Here is a 14588-nt window from a genome sequence, read left to right as displayed (position 1 = left end):
TAGGACTGTCAATGTAGATATTATCCAGGAGGGTGAATGTATCAAAAAATTATTCCCTCTGCTGCACCCAAGGCTTGCCTCCTTCCTTCTCCCCACTGTGAGTTCTCTCTGGGATGGGATCAGGTCTCCACAATCACAGACAGGGACATTGAGGGAGCCTTCTAGAGTGCTGGAAGTGTTCTATATTAGGGTCTGGCTGGGGTTACACAGCATATACTGTACAAAAATTCATCAAGCTATACACTTAAGATTTGTGCACTTTCCTATTTGTTCACAGTATATCTTACACACACACACACACACACACACACACACACACACACACACACACACACACACAATCTCTCATTCTCCTTTCTCCTCCCCAACACCCTCTCATTGTTACCAGGACCTTTCCTGTGAATATTTTGAATCACATAGCTATATAGAGCAGAGGGTGGTGGAGGGCAAAGAGCCTTGTATTATAACATCTTGTGAATATTATTTTAAAAGAAGGTGGTTTAAATGAACAACAGCAGATTGGATTCAATATGTACTTACAGGAGAATGGAAGCTGGGGCTTGTAGCGGCAGGGAGAGAGGAGGGTGTGTCCCCTTGCTTTGCCGTGTTCAGGGGCTGGTGACCCCTTCTGAGGAGCAAGAGGTAATGGAGTGATACGTGCTTTTGTATGCATACCTCCCCCCTTTTATAATCCTTCAACCTGAGTTTTTCCCAAACTACTCAATTCAGAACATGCTCTCAGCTTTCATCATATCCATTGGCCTTTTCTCAATTGTCACCCTCCTTGATGTCCTGCAACCTCTAGTCTGTTGACCAGCCCTGCCTTCCTTGGTGGGACTCTCCATCAGACTTTGGTGACACTGCACCATCCTCCTTTCATTCTCTCCCTCCTGTGCTTCATCTCTGTCTCCTTCGTTTGTCACTTCCTTCTCCTGATGCCCCTGAACTTGAAGTATTCAAGACCTCATACTTGGCCCTTGCCATGTCTCACTTCCAATTTTCTGTCTCTAAAATCTAGAAAAGCATATTTAGGGTAAAATGTCATAATAGCTGGAAAGTATGTTAAAATAATCAGCAAAGAAAAACAGATGAAGAGAAACAGGAAAATGTTAATTTTTTAAATCTAGGCAGTCTGTATGTGGGCGTCCATTATGACATTCTGCCTACTTGTACGTGTTTCATAATAAAAATTTAATTTAAATATATTAAAGACAGAAGTAATTGATAACATAGAAAATGTTCATCATATGCTATTAACTTTAAAAAGTAAGTTATGAAATAAGAAATATAGTATGTTACTATATTTGTACCAAAAAAGGAAGAAAGGGAATATATTAATAATTTATAGTACTGGCAGCAAATACCCCCAAATTTATAATGTGGTTATTGCTTTTCTGAATTTTATAAATTTTACCTAGCAATCATTTACTTTTTATGTAATTAGATTGTGGAAAATGCTACTTAAAAATAAATAAATAGGCTGGGCACAGTGGCTGTAATCCTAGCAGTTTGGGAGGCCGAGGTGGGAGGATCACTTGAGCTCAGGAGTTCAAGACCAGCCTGAGCAAGAGCGAGACCCTGTCTCTACAAAAGAAATAGAAAAATTAGCTAGGCATGGTGGCACATGCTTATAGTCCCAGGTATTTGGGAGGCTGAGGCAGGAGGATCACTTGGGCCCAGAAGTTTGAGGTTGCAGTGAGCTGTGATGATGCCACTATACTCTAGCCTAGGTGACAGATTGAGACTCTATCTCAAAAAAAAAAAAAAGTAAAAATAAACAAATAACACCTATTAGGTAAATGAATATTTCAGAGATTGAGAATAATCTATATTTTTGAAGTTGTTAAAAAAAAACAGGCATTTTCATACCAATTTGATGGGAATATAAACTACTATAACCTTTTTAGTGAGTAATTTGGCAATACCTATAAAAGTCTAAATGTTCATATCCTATTCTTTAGAAATAAGTAAAAGAACAGTAGAGGAAAAAGACTAGAAAAGAAAAAGTAGAGATAAAATAACCCAAGGCTTCATCAATAATGGATTAGTTAAATACACCATGGTTCATCCATACAATGAAATGCTATGTAGAGGTATGTCAGACAAGTGCTGTTTGGTGAGGAGCTAGGTGCAGAAGTCTTGTATAAAATGCTACCATCTGTGCAAAAGTTAAAAAGTAAGAAAAAAAGGAATATGTACTTATTTACTTGCATGTGCATAAAATGTTTCTGAAAGATACATTTTAAAAAAACTGATACCATTGGTTGCCTCTGGAGAAGGAAACTAGGGCCTGGGCACATGGGAAAATTTAGGATACGTATACATTTTGAAGTTTGAAAAATATGAATTTAACCTACTCAAACAAATAAATAGAATTACAACTAAATACAAAATATAATAGTAGTGTTACAGGTCTTTTAGAATTTGTCTAGCAGGTTTTCCAGTTTTTACTAGAAAACTCCCAATGAGAAAAAAGTACGAAATACAATGAAACAAAAAAGGGAGGATGTGAAGTCAAGTGAGAAAAATTACAAGAGAAAGAATAACCAGAATGACATCTAAGATCATTTTAAAAGCCTCTGGTTCCTATTTTTTACTATGATTCTACCAATTGAGGCTGCTAGACTTTTTTATTGACTTGCCCTGTGGCACAGGATTTAATGATGGGTCTGGAAATTAGGGTTCTAGCCTTGCACTACCCTGATAAGGCAATGGGAAGTAAGAGTTCCTCCTTACATCACTCTTTCTTATAATCACTCTCTGACTCTCCTCTAGGACCAAGCCAAACGTTGCAGAACATTATTAAAAGGGTAACAATTATATTGAGACAAATTTTATACAGTTTGCTATTGTGCCTCTGTGACCACATAATCCACTGGGTAGATCCCCTCTGAAAGTTTCCTTTCCCTCAAGATCCAGACTTCTGGGCTCCCTCCCTTCCCTTGGGAGACGTGTGTTCAAGGATCTGGAGCTAGCTGTGTATTTGGCCAGGCAAACACAGCTCAGAGGATGCCTTCTGGAGTAAATAAAGGGTGACCAGCCTGGAGACTTTTCTGCACATGTGTCAGGCTTGAATTAGCTCCAAGTTGCCTTCCAATTCTGATATTCTGCTGTTCCGGAAATCTAGGACTCCCTCTATTACCCCAGGTAACTGAAATATTAGCTGAACTGCTAGGGAATATATAATTTACTTGATTTTTGCATCTTTTTAAACAGATGCAAGGTCTTTTTATCTTTCTGAAATAAAAATTTTATGTTAGGATCCAGAATTTAACCTCACACCACAGCCCTATCTTTGTTTGTTGGAGAAAGCTGGAAACCAATCCAATTTATACCATAGAATCCTCAAAATCTCAGAAGCAGCAGCACCAGGCAGGAGATTGGAAAATTATTCCCTGAGAATTTGGCTAGTCCAGTAGGAAATACCTAAAGATTCTGACATCAGGGATCCACAACAAACAGCTCACCCAAATCACAATATGGTGAAGCTCAGAGTCAAAAGCCCCATTTCTTCTCCCAGAGTTTGCTCTTGGCACATTTAGGTCAGATTTTAACCAAGAGTCAACATTCAAGTATTACCAGTTATTCAAGGAAAGTCATTATCATGAAACGGAAAGATCAAAAAACAGGAAAAAATGTAAATTGGAAGATACAGCAATTACGCAGAGAGAAAAAAACAAAACTATCAATACTACCTTCAGAGAAATAAGATATTGCAACTCTAAAACAAGAACAGAATGTTGTATTTCAACAAAGTAGTATTCAGAGGACAAAATAAAAAGGAGATTGTGAAAATTAAAAACATAAAAGCAATAATGAAAAACTTAGGTGTTGAGTAGGAGGACACTACCCAGGAAATCTTCCAGAAAGTTGAGCAAAAAGTCAAAGAGGTGAAAAAGAAGAAGGGAAAGACAGGAAAAACAAAGGATCGGTCCAAAAGATCCAATATCCAAATAATAGAAGGAAGAAAGAAGATAAAGGAGACAAAAATCAATGAAATAACCTGAGAAAATTTCCCAAACTGAAGAACATGAACTGATAGACTGAAAGTGTACACCAAGTGCTCAGCACAACAGGTGAAAATAGATCCACAGTAAGACACATTATTGTAGAATTTCACAACATTGGGAGAAAAGAGAAGCTTCTACAAGATTCCAGAGAAAATATAGGTGATTTAGGGAGGATTAGGACTTCTCAACACTAACATGGAAAGCTGAAAGCCCAGGGAACAATGTTTTCCAAATTCTGAAGAAAAATTATTTTCCAAACAAAAATTCTAGATCCAGACAAGCCATCAATCAAATACAAGGGTAGAAGAAAAATATTTTATTAAGAAGATATTTAAGGTCCCAAATTGTTGACCTCCCATGTAACCTTCCTTTTTCAAAAAGCTCTTGGAAGTAGTGCACCTACAAAATAAGGCAGTGGTCATGAAAAGAATGTGGGGTATAGGAAATGAGTAAACAAACATAGGAGGGGGTGAAGGCAATTCCTAAGAAAGTAACAGAGATCCCAAGAGAGCAATCTTGCCCCCCATTGAATAGGACAGCCAGTCAGACTGGGGCAGTGAGATTCAAGGACTAGACCAGGGGTGGGGAACCTGCAGCCTTAAGACCACATGTGGTCTTCTAGGTCCTTAAGTGTAGCCTTTTGTCTGAATCCGAATTTTACAGAACAAAACCTTTTATTTTTATTAATACATTTTTGTTCATCTTTTATATTTTTATTTTATTTTTAAAATGAATGTATTTAAAATAACAAAGAATAAAATCAGTTTCAATGAAATAATCCTCCCAGATTGACCGGCACAATTAGAACATTAGTAAGCCATAAGGGCTAAATTGACCGCTGCTATGCTCATGATTTAGTTCTAACTTCCCCCACCTGACTGGCGGCACTACAACAGGCTGGTTGGCAAGAGTTTATGGTGGTCAAGTATACCAGTCTGTTGTTAGCTCTTGAAACGGTGCACTGTGTTTTTGTTTGAAGTGGAATTTGTGAATAGTTGCACAGCTCAACAATATTTAATTCTGTCTGCTTAACAGCCCGTCATGTCAAAGAAGACCAAGAGAACACTGAAGGAAGAAAACAGATTTTTTAAATGAGGTTTAGGAATTGCAATATTTTCTTGTTTCTGCTAAAGAAAAGATGATTTGCTTGCTTTGTAATACTGCAATATCAACATTAAAGAAATTCAGCAATATAACACTCAGATGGACCACAAATATTTTAAATTAGAGGGAGAGGTGTGAAAGGTTGTATTGCAGAAATTAAAAGATGAACAGCAAAAGCAAAGACAATTCTTACAAGCAGCAATAAGACCTAGAAATAATGGCACTGAAGCAACTTATAAAGTAGCTTACATACTCGAGAAAGAAAGGGAAGCCATTCAGTGATGCAGAAATTGTGAAAGAATGCATTGTGGAAATTGTGGGATGCTTAGTCCCCGATAACATTTCGAAGTACAAACAACTGCCTCTTTCAAGGAGACCCATAATGGATCGGCAGCATGAATTGGCCTTCAACTTAACAGAAAAACTTCATGCAATACTTCAAAAGAAAAATATATATTATTAAATCACTTTGGATGAATCAACTGATACTACTGATTGGGCACAGGTTTTACGCTTCATTTGGGTCATAACAGAAGATTTTCTATGCTGCAAAGAGTTACTCACTTGGGCACTCTTGCAAGCCGAACACGGGGAATAGGTATCTTCAACAACTTTCAAGATAAACTGAATTTGGTAAATTAAGTGAGTGTATATAGAGACAGCACATCTTCCATGACAGGAAAACATGAAGGGTTTATTGCACAGATAAAAAAATGTTAACAGATCCAGATGCTCTCATTTCTTTTCATTGTATCTTGCATCAGCAAAATCTCTGTGCTAAAGCTACTATTCTAAGTGAACCTTTGCAACAAGTTATAAGTATTATTATCTATGTTCCTGTGAATACAACACGGCATCATCGGTTTCATAACACACTAAAGCTGAAGGATGAGATATTGGGTGTGGCTTTGCCATATCATTCTAAAGCACATTGGCTATCGCAGGGACAGGTGTTACCCAAAACTTTTTTCTCTGTGAGAACAGATAGTTAAATTTTATGAAGAATGGAATCAGCAATGTGAATTATTGAAAAAAGATTTCTATAGGAATGTAGTATTTCTGTGTGATATGTCAAATCAAAACGGTTTGAATATTTCTTTGCAAGGTAAAACTAAGTCTATATATGATGTGTGGTAAAAAGTCCAAGCATTTCAAGAAAAGCTATCTTTTTTCAAAACACTTCTTCTTCAAAAGGAAATTTCAGATGAATTTTCCCCAGTTAGCAAAGGTCAGTGATGAGCGGGATGATGTATGTGAGTCATTTGAAGAATGCACAGCTGTTATAGACCTATTCATTGGAGGATACAATGAAAGATTCACTGACTTTGAGAATCATGACATCACATTCAAACTAACATTTAGCCTCACCTAGTTGATATTGCCAAGGCACCTAAGGAACTATATAGATGGAATTGATTGAGCTCTCAGTAGATGTCACTTTAAAGTCATTGTTTCATGCTAAGCAAGAGGCAATTGAAATATGGAAAAATACAGTAGAATATTCACACCTTCAACTACATGCCTGAAAAAATGCTTTCTTGCTTTTCAACCACTTCTTGCTGCGAATCTAACTTCTCCTACCTAACCCAAATCAAGATACCCTTAAGGTCACAAATGACTGATATCCATCTAGAGGATCAGTTGAAACTGGGGACCTCCATGCTGCAACCAAATATTCAAATGCTTTCCAACAAAAAACAGACAAAACGAAGTCATTAAAAGGTTAGTTAACTTGAAAATTAACAAATAGTTTTCACTTTTTGAAGTTATTAAGTACATATAAATAGTAGGTCAATTTTTACAAAATAATGTACATTTTTAAGTATATCTAAATGACATTTCTTGAATGTGGCCCTATTTGATTACAGTTAAATTAATGCAGCCTTCCAACATGAAAAGCTTCCCCGCCTCTGGACTAGACTCTCTGAGCATTGCCATCCCCAGGATTTCCTCTGCCATTGTACCAGCTTTTCAATCTGAGGATAGAGTGCCCAAGTAAGCCTGGCCCAGATTTTTATCTATACTTACCTTACCCTGACAATGTACAGATCAAATTCTAGCTCTCCCTCCCATCTCAACTAATTGTGCCAGCTGAAGACATTCATTTCACCCTGCAGAATTCTTCTTTGATCTACTACTTCAGAGTTAGAGAGAGTTTATAGGTGCTCAGAAGCAAATCCTGCAAGGCAGCCCACTCCCCCTGCCCATACACCTACACCCCCTCCAGTCCCACAGTACAGCCTTCCTAGATTCCCTGGTTCCAGAGTCCTCAGGTACAGAACTTAATTATGGCCTTGCCCATTGTCTTGTCCAAGATGGTCCAGCTAAACTCAGGAAAGCCACGGTAGGACGACTCAGAGACTGTTCACCGTACCTCCTCCTGGGAGCCATCATCTTATAGTGGCAATATTGCCCTTTTCTTACACAGCTAGATTTGTATTAGACACTCAGATTTATTTTCCCCAAAAACTAAGTAATAGTTTGTTTAGGGAAACATACAAAGGTTGAAAAATTCTAAGAAAATAGGTAACAATAATATATGGGGGTCAAGGAAAGTATACAATGAAACAAGGGAACCTCTGATTCCCAGCAATGTTTTATTTCTTTACCTGGGTGGTGAATTTATAAGTGTTTGTATTGTTGTTGTTGTTATTAAAACTGAAGATATGTTTTATACACTGCTTTCTGAGTTTTTAATACACACACACAATAACTATATGGAAGAAAAAAATCTATAATCCCAATACCTAATCACAAGTGTTAACATTTTCAAGTATTTCCTTTCATTTTTTTTCTGTGCCCTTCATATATTTGAGATCATACTGTGCATACATTTTTGATATCTTCTTTTTTGAGAGACTGTCCAACATAAGCTTATATTATTAAATTCTTTGAATATTTATCATTTTAGGAGCCATGTAATATTATATAATATTGCATTGAAACTTCCCTATTTCAAAGAGTATGTCTCTTGGGAATAACATGGACTCTTTGCGCTGGTGGAAGCTTGTATGTGAAAATGCTTGCAGGGTAATTCAGAATGTTCCTTCACTTCCTCATCACCCTCTCAAAACCACCACCCTCCTTCAAGGTCTAGCTCAAATACCCTACCTGCTCCAGTATTCCTTCCCTGACCACCCTCCAGAGAAACCCTCTCCTCTAACCTACCAGCCTTCTTGTTACCTATTCTGCTTCTTTTTATAGCTATCTGTGTTCATTTCTTTTCTCCCTGGTACACTATAAGTTCTTGAGAACAGAAACCTGTCTCTAGAGGGTCTGGAAAATACTAAGTGCTCCATAAGTAATAACTAAATACATTTGAAAAGGTACTTTTTTATTCTTTGCTTTAATATCCTACATTACAAATAGCTTCTATAATTAAGTCACTTATAGGCTTTCACTCAGATTGAAGGTTCTCAACTGGAAACACATTCTGTTGATCCATAATTGCCACATTCAGAAATTAGGAACATGACCACCCCCACTGTCCCTGACAATAGATTTGATATTTTCTTTGAGGTCTGGGTTGAGTAATTTTTGAGTTCTAAAAATAACATTTATATGAGGGTTTATTATCTGCCAGACACCAGCCTAAGAAGTGTGCATGCATCTATAATTTAATTCTCCCAGTAACACTATGAGGTAAAAGCCACTTAGATTCCTCATTTTACAGCTGAGGAAACTGAGTCACTTGCCCAAGGTCAACCAGCTTGTATTTGGAGGAATTAGAAGCTCAACCCAGATGTACCCAATTGTCATATTCCTTAGAAATAAAAGTATAAAATCTAAATTTTGATCTCCATCTCTCAGTTCCATATTGAAAATTAATTCTCCATCAAATGGCTAACACTTGTGAATATACATTTTTATTGAGAAATACGAAAGACTATTAGATAAGGCTTAGAAGAGAAACAAGAAAGAAATCCACAATTTCACCACATAACAAACATTGCCATTTTAGAATTCTCTCTTCCAATCTTTCCCCATATATATATATACCTTAAAAAATTTAAAAGAATCCTCAGACAATTGTGTATGTTCTTTTTAAGCAGAGGAGTCTGTTTTGGGGGAGGTAAAGACAAGAGTAGCACTGAAGACAAACTTCATCTTTCCACAGGTTGGCCCAGGGCTCATCTTGCATCATACGGAAACCTAAAAATATAAGAAAGATTAAGGTACAATTACTAAGGAGCTGGTTTTCTGCACACTCAAAGACAGCTTGCATGTAGCAGGGAACTCCTGGATAAGCTGAGGGGCACAAGTTAACAGCACTGGCTTGTGTCTTAAGTGTCATGTGTTATGTCTTCAGCTGCTGAATGTGTAGCAAGCAGTAAAATATAATTTACTGGAAACTGTTGGCCTCCAGCTGCATTCTGAATTCTTAATTGCTCAGTTATTGGAAGTCCATTTTCCTGAGAAAGACATCAGGCAAATATTCTCCTCTTCTCTCTCTCTCTCTCTGGTAAGCAGAATAATGATCTCCAAAGATGCCCATACCCTAATCTCTGGAAGCTGTGAATATTTTACCTTTTATGGCAAAAAGGATTCTGCACTGTGATTAAGCGTACAGACCTTGATATGAGAAGCTTATCCTGGATTATCCAGGTGAGCCCAACCTAATCACATCAATTCCTAAAAGCAGAGAACCTTTCCGAGCTGTGGTCAGAGAGAGACATGACTACAGAAGGGTCAGTGAGAGAGCCAGAGAGATGACAGCATGAGGACTCAGCCTGTCATAGCTGGCTTTGAAGATGGAGACAGGAGGCCACCAGCCAAGGGATGCAGGCAGCCTCTAGAAGCTGGAAAATGCAAGGAAGTGAATTCTTCCCTAGAGCTTCCAGAAAGGCAGATACCTTGATTTTAGCCCTGTGAGACCTGTGTCAGACTCCTGACCTTTATAAGATAAAAAATTTTCATTTCCAACAGATAAATGGATAAAGGAAGCATGGTTTATATATACAATGAAATATTATTCAGCCATAAAAAGGAAGGAAATCCAGCCATTTGTAACAACATGAATGAAACTTGAGAGCACTATGCTAAGTGAAATAAATCAGACAGGAAAAGACAAGCACTGTATGATCTCACATATATGTGGAATAGAATCTAAAGAAAGCTGAACTCATAGAAAAAGAGAGTAAAATGGTAGTTGCCAGCGGTTGCCAGGAGGTGGGGGAAGTGGGGAGATGTTGGTCAAATGGTACAAACTTTCAGTTATAAGATGAAGGCATGAGCCACTGTGGGAGGCTGAAACAGGAGGATTGCTCGAGGCCAGGAGTTCAAGGCTAGCCTGGGCAACATAGCAAGACCCTCATCTCTACAAACAAACAAAACAAAAAACCTCATGGTCTAACCAGTTACCCATTACAACAGAAAAGACAGGCCCCAATTAATCAATATGCTAAAAGCTCTTCCTCCCTTCCAATAAGACTTCTTTTGGAATTGCACACACATCAAATCAGGCCTGGATCAAAATAACTGCTGGTTTTCGGGGTTACTTAAGATTGATGGTGATTAGAAAGGGTATCTGTGAAAATGCCTTAAAAATAGTGATGATCACTTCTTCACTCATTTCTATATCCAACAGCATGTAGGTCAAGGCCTGGTCCATGGCAAGGCGTTATGAGTGAGTGAAAGAATGAAAGCACCAAAGGTGCCAGCTCGGGCAGACTCTGCAAGGGAGCTCAGAACGCAGCAGCACCTGAAAGCAGAACGGAAGCTGGTGCTTAGAGAAGAGGGAGAAGTTATACGGAGCTTGCCACTGACCATGCGGTTATATCCTGAACTCACCACCAGCAAGTGTGGGAATTCAACTTGGCATTTAATTGTGGTAGACTACCTCTGCCTCAAACAATGTGGTCTTTGACAAATTTCCCTTTCCATGTGTAAAATACAGAATCAAAATGACATGCCTTCCTCACTAAGCATAATCAATTTCTAGCTTTTGATTTAAAGTGATTGATATACAGCTCTTCCTTTCACTTGAACATTTAGAGTCCACTGTAGGGTTATTAGTTAACCTAATTTCAACACTGCTGAGTCTCAGGGAATAGAGAGTGGGGAATGCTGGCCGGTGGAGTAAACAAAACACATACATTTATCAATTAAGTGCACATCTTTTTTTTTTTTTTTTTTTTTTGAGACAGTCTTACTCTGTTGCCCGGGCTAGAGTGAGTGCCGTGGCATCATCCCAGCTCACAGCAACCTCAAACTCCTGTACTCAAGCGATCCTTCTGCCTCAGCCTACCGAGTAGCTGGGACTACAGGCATGTGCCACCATGCCCGGCTAATTTTTTCCATATATATATTTTAGCTGTCCATATAATTTCTTTCTATTTTTAGTAGAGACGGGGTCTCACTCTTGCTCAGGCTGGTCTCGAACTCCTAAGCTCAAACAATCCACCCGCCTCGGCCTCCCAGAGTGCTAGGATTACAGGCATGAGCCACCTCGCCCGGCCAAGTGCACCATCTTATATGGGCACAGTTCATGGTACCTCAAAACAATTACAATAGTAACATTGATAGCACTCTGGGAGGTTGAGGTGGGAGGGTTGCTTGAGCTCAGGAGTTCAAGACCAGCCTGAGCAAGAGCAAGACCCCGTCTCTACTAAAAATAGAAAGAAATTAACTGGACAACTAAAAATATATATAGGAAAAATGAGCTGGGCATGGTGGCACATGCCTGTAGTCCCAGCTACTCGGGAGGCTGAGGCAGAAGGATCGCTTGAGCCCAGGAGTTTGAGGTTGCTGTGAGCTAGGCTGACGCCATGGCACTCTATCTAGCCCGGGCAACAGAGTGAGACTCTGTCTTAAAAAAAAAAAAAAAGGAAAAAAATAATAACATTGAAGATCACTGATCACAGATCACCATAACATATAGAATAATAATGAGAAAGTTTGAAATATTGCAAGGGAATTACCAAAACACAACACATCTTGTTGGGAAAATGGTGCCAATAGACTTGCTCAATGCGGGGTTACCACAAACCTTTAATTTATAAAGAAAATACAACATCTGCAAAGCACAATAAAGCAAAGTTCAATACAACAAGGTATGCCTATACATTTATTTTTATTAATTCTAACTGGAATTTAGCATTTCTTTCTTTTGAATGCATTTGGATGTAGGCAACAAGCCCAGTAATATTAGTAGTACCTGTGACTTTGTCACCAGTACAAATCATTGATATTGTTATAGGATATTACTGCTGCTGCAGCTATCTTGAAATTCCATTTAAACTCATCACTGCTTTGAAATTACAGTTGTTAGACCTGCTACTAGATTTTGTTATCCAGTCAATAAAGAAGTACATATATTACTATAATCCTATTTTTAAGAAAGATTTTGATAATTGTATTTCAATAACATTGGTTTCCTCTGTGATCTATGTATTTTATTTTATACATTTAAAAATAGTATTTGGGGGGAGGTGTCTATAGGCTTCACCAGGTGCCAAAGGGTCCTTGGCACAAAAATGAGTTTAAAAGTCCTGTTTTAGACTGAGCCAGGTATGTCAAAGAATCAAAAACAATTCATAGCATCCTCTGCTCTCTGTTTTCTTTCTTTTGCTTCTCCCAAAGAGCCAACCCTTAAGCCAGGTAGTGGACTGCACAAGAATCAGAGTTCTCTGAGCAAAGAAGGAACAGGTCTGGGCATGGACTGTGTCCTCAAAATGACCTTGGTTAAGGGTTAGGAAAGCCTGGGTTCTCCTGCAGCTTCCCTTGGCCTGGACAACTTGTCCCTTTGTTTTCCCAATCAAACCGGGCCACGCTTCCTAGTTCAAAATTCCACTGTTTGATATAAATATTGACTTGAGGGGTTAAGAAAACCACTCTCTAGATGAGCAGAAACTTCCTGGAATATTTCACAAAATACTCATCAGAAATAGAAACTCAGGCCGGTCATGGAGGCTCATGCCTATAGTCTCAGAACTTTGGGAGGCTGAGGTAGGAGGATTACTTGAGGTGAGGAATTTGAGGCCAGCCTGGGCAACACAGCAAGACCCCATCTCTACCAAAAAAGAAGAAAGAAAGAAAGAAAGAAAGAAAGAAAGAAAGAAAGAAAGAAAGAAAGAAAGAAAGAGAGAGAGAGTAGGGGAAGGAGGAAGGAAGTAAAGAGAGGGAGAGAAAGAAAGAAAGAAGGAAGGAAGGAAGAAAAGAAAGAAAGAAGGAAAGAAAGAAAGAAATGGAGGGAGAGAGGGAAGGAGGGGGGGAGGAAGGAAAAGAAAAGAAAGAAACTGACTCAGGAAGGTAGAGAACCAGGACTGCCCACCTGGTTGTGTGCTAGCCCTATCATCCCTATTTGATTCCATATGTATAGGCTGGGCCCAGAATAAATAGGGTGGGCATATCACTTTGGGAAGAGAAGTTAAAGAAGCAAGGCCATACAAGCTGGCCAAATGCCTGTCCCAGCTTATGAGGTGTTTGGGCAGTGCCCACTAATTACAGTTTCCTCCTGCTTTATAGACTCCTAAGTAGCTGCTGAAAGCACTATCCAGTTTACAAATGAGAAAGGAGCTTGGAACACAGGCACCCTGGTCCCTGGGTAGAGGGTTGGGGGGGAGCCATCTACACTGGCTGCTCCCTGCTAAGAGTTTATCTTCGCATGCACAGCCGGAAAAGAATCAGCATTCTTGGGCTTGTGACTTGAAGAAAATTAATGACTGAGCCGGACGCGTCCTGAGGACTCCCTACCCTCGCAGTCCTAACACCACGGCGAGATTTCTAAGTTAGGAGGAATGCCCCACCACCTTCTGGCTTTAGCCAAAACTGGGATTTCTTAGAAGGTTGGGGGGCCAATCAGAGGCCATAAATCTTAGAGAACCTTCACGGTTTTACAAGGGAGTTCTCCCTCTAGAGGTCTATTTACAACGCAGCCGAAATCTCTGTGTTAATGGACCTGGGATAATGGTGTTTACTTTACCGCGATAAAGCGCTCAGCTTCCTGGGGGAGCGGCTGTAAAATGTCCTGGAGGAAGGGGTGGAAGGGGGCGCCGTAAAAGCGGGCGCTGGAAGGGCGAGGGCACCAGGTTCTCTTCCAGGCCGGCCCCTGCCCTCCACCCCCTAGGCCAGGCTGTGCAGCCCAGGCCTCACGGGCGAGCACGGTTCCCACATAAATCACCAGCGCCAGAGTCTCGGGAAAAGGCGCATTTTTCATTGCCGGCTGCAAGGCAACTCCAGACAGCGAACGAGAAACAGAAGTTGTCTTTAGATAAACCGTTTACCGGAGCGCGCGTTCTGGCAGTGCGGTCCGCAGAGCACAGGGCAACCCCGGCCTGGCGCTGCGCCCCCCGCCAGCCGATCACCTCCCAGAGGGCCCCAGGGAACACCCAGACCTTCCGAAGGGCTGGTCCCACGAGCTCCCGCGGGAGAGGAGAGAGAGAGGAAGCCAAGAGGGAAGGAAAGGGAGAACTTCAGGGTCTGGGGAAACTGGAGAAGTGGTGTGCACGAAGACACACCACATTTACCAGCGGT

General features: G+C 39.8%; 1 non-coding gene across 1 annotated transcript; it reads left to right on the top strand.

Annotated features, from left to right (window-relative positions):
* Positions 1-2401: 2401 nt before the first annotated feature.
* On the top strand, positions 2402-2463 carry LOC123650494. Its single transcript, XR_006739362.1, has one exon. It is a non-coding gene; the product is annotated as a U7 small nuclear RNA (small nuclear RNA).
* The last annotated feature ends 12125 nt before the right edge of the window (positions 2464-14588 follow it).

Source organism: Lemur catta, chromosome 14 (assembly GCF_020740605.2).
Source record: "Lemur catta isolate mLemCat1 chromosome 14, mLemCat1.pri, whole genome shotgun sequence".
Taxonomy (NCBI): Eukaryota; Metazoa; Chordata; class Mammalia; order Primates; family Lemuridae; genus Lemur; species Lemur catta.
The sequence above is the reverse complement of the archived record's forward strand: the minus strand, read 5'-3'. Positions and strand labels throughout refer to the sequence as shown.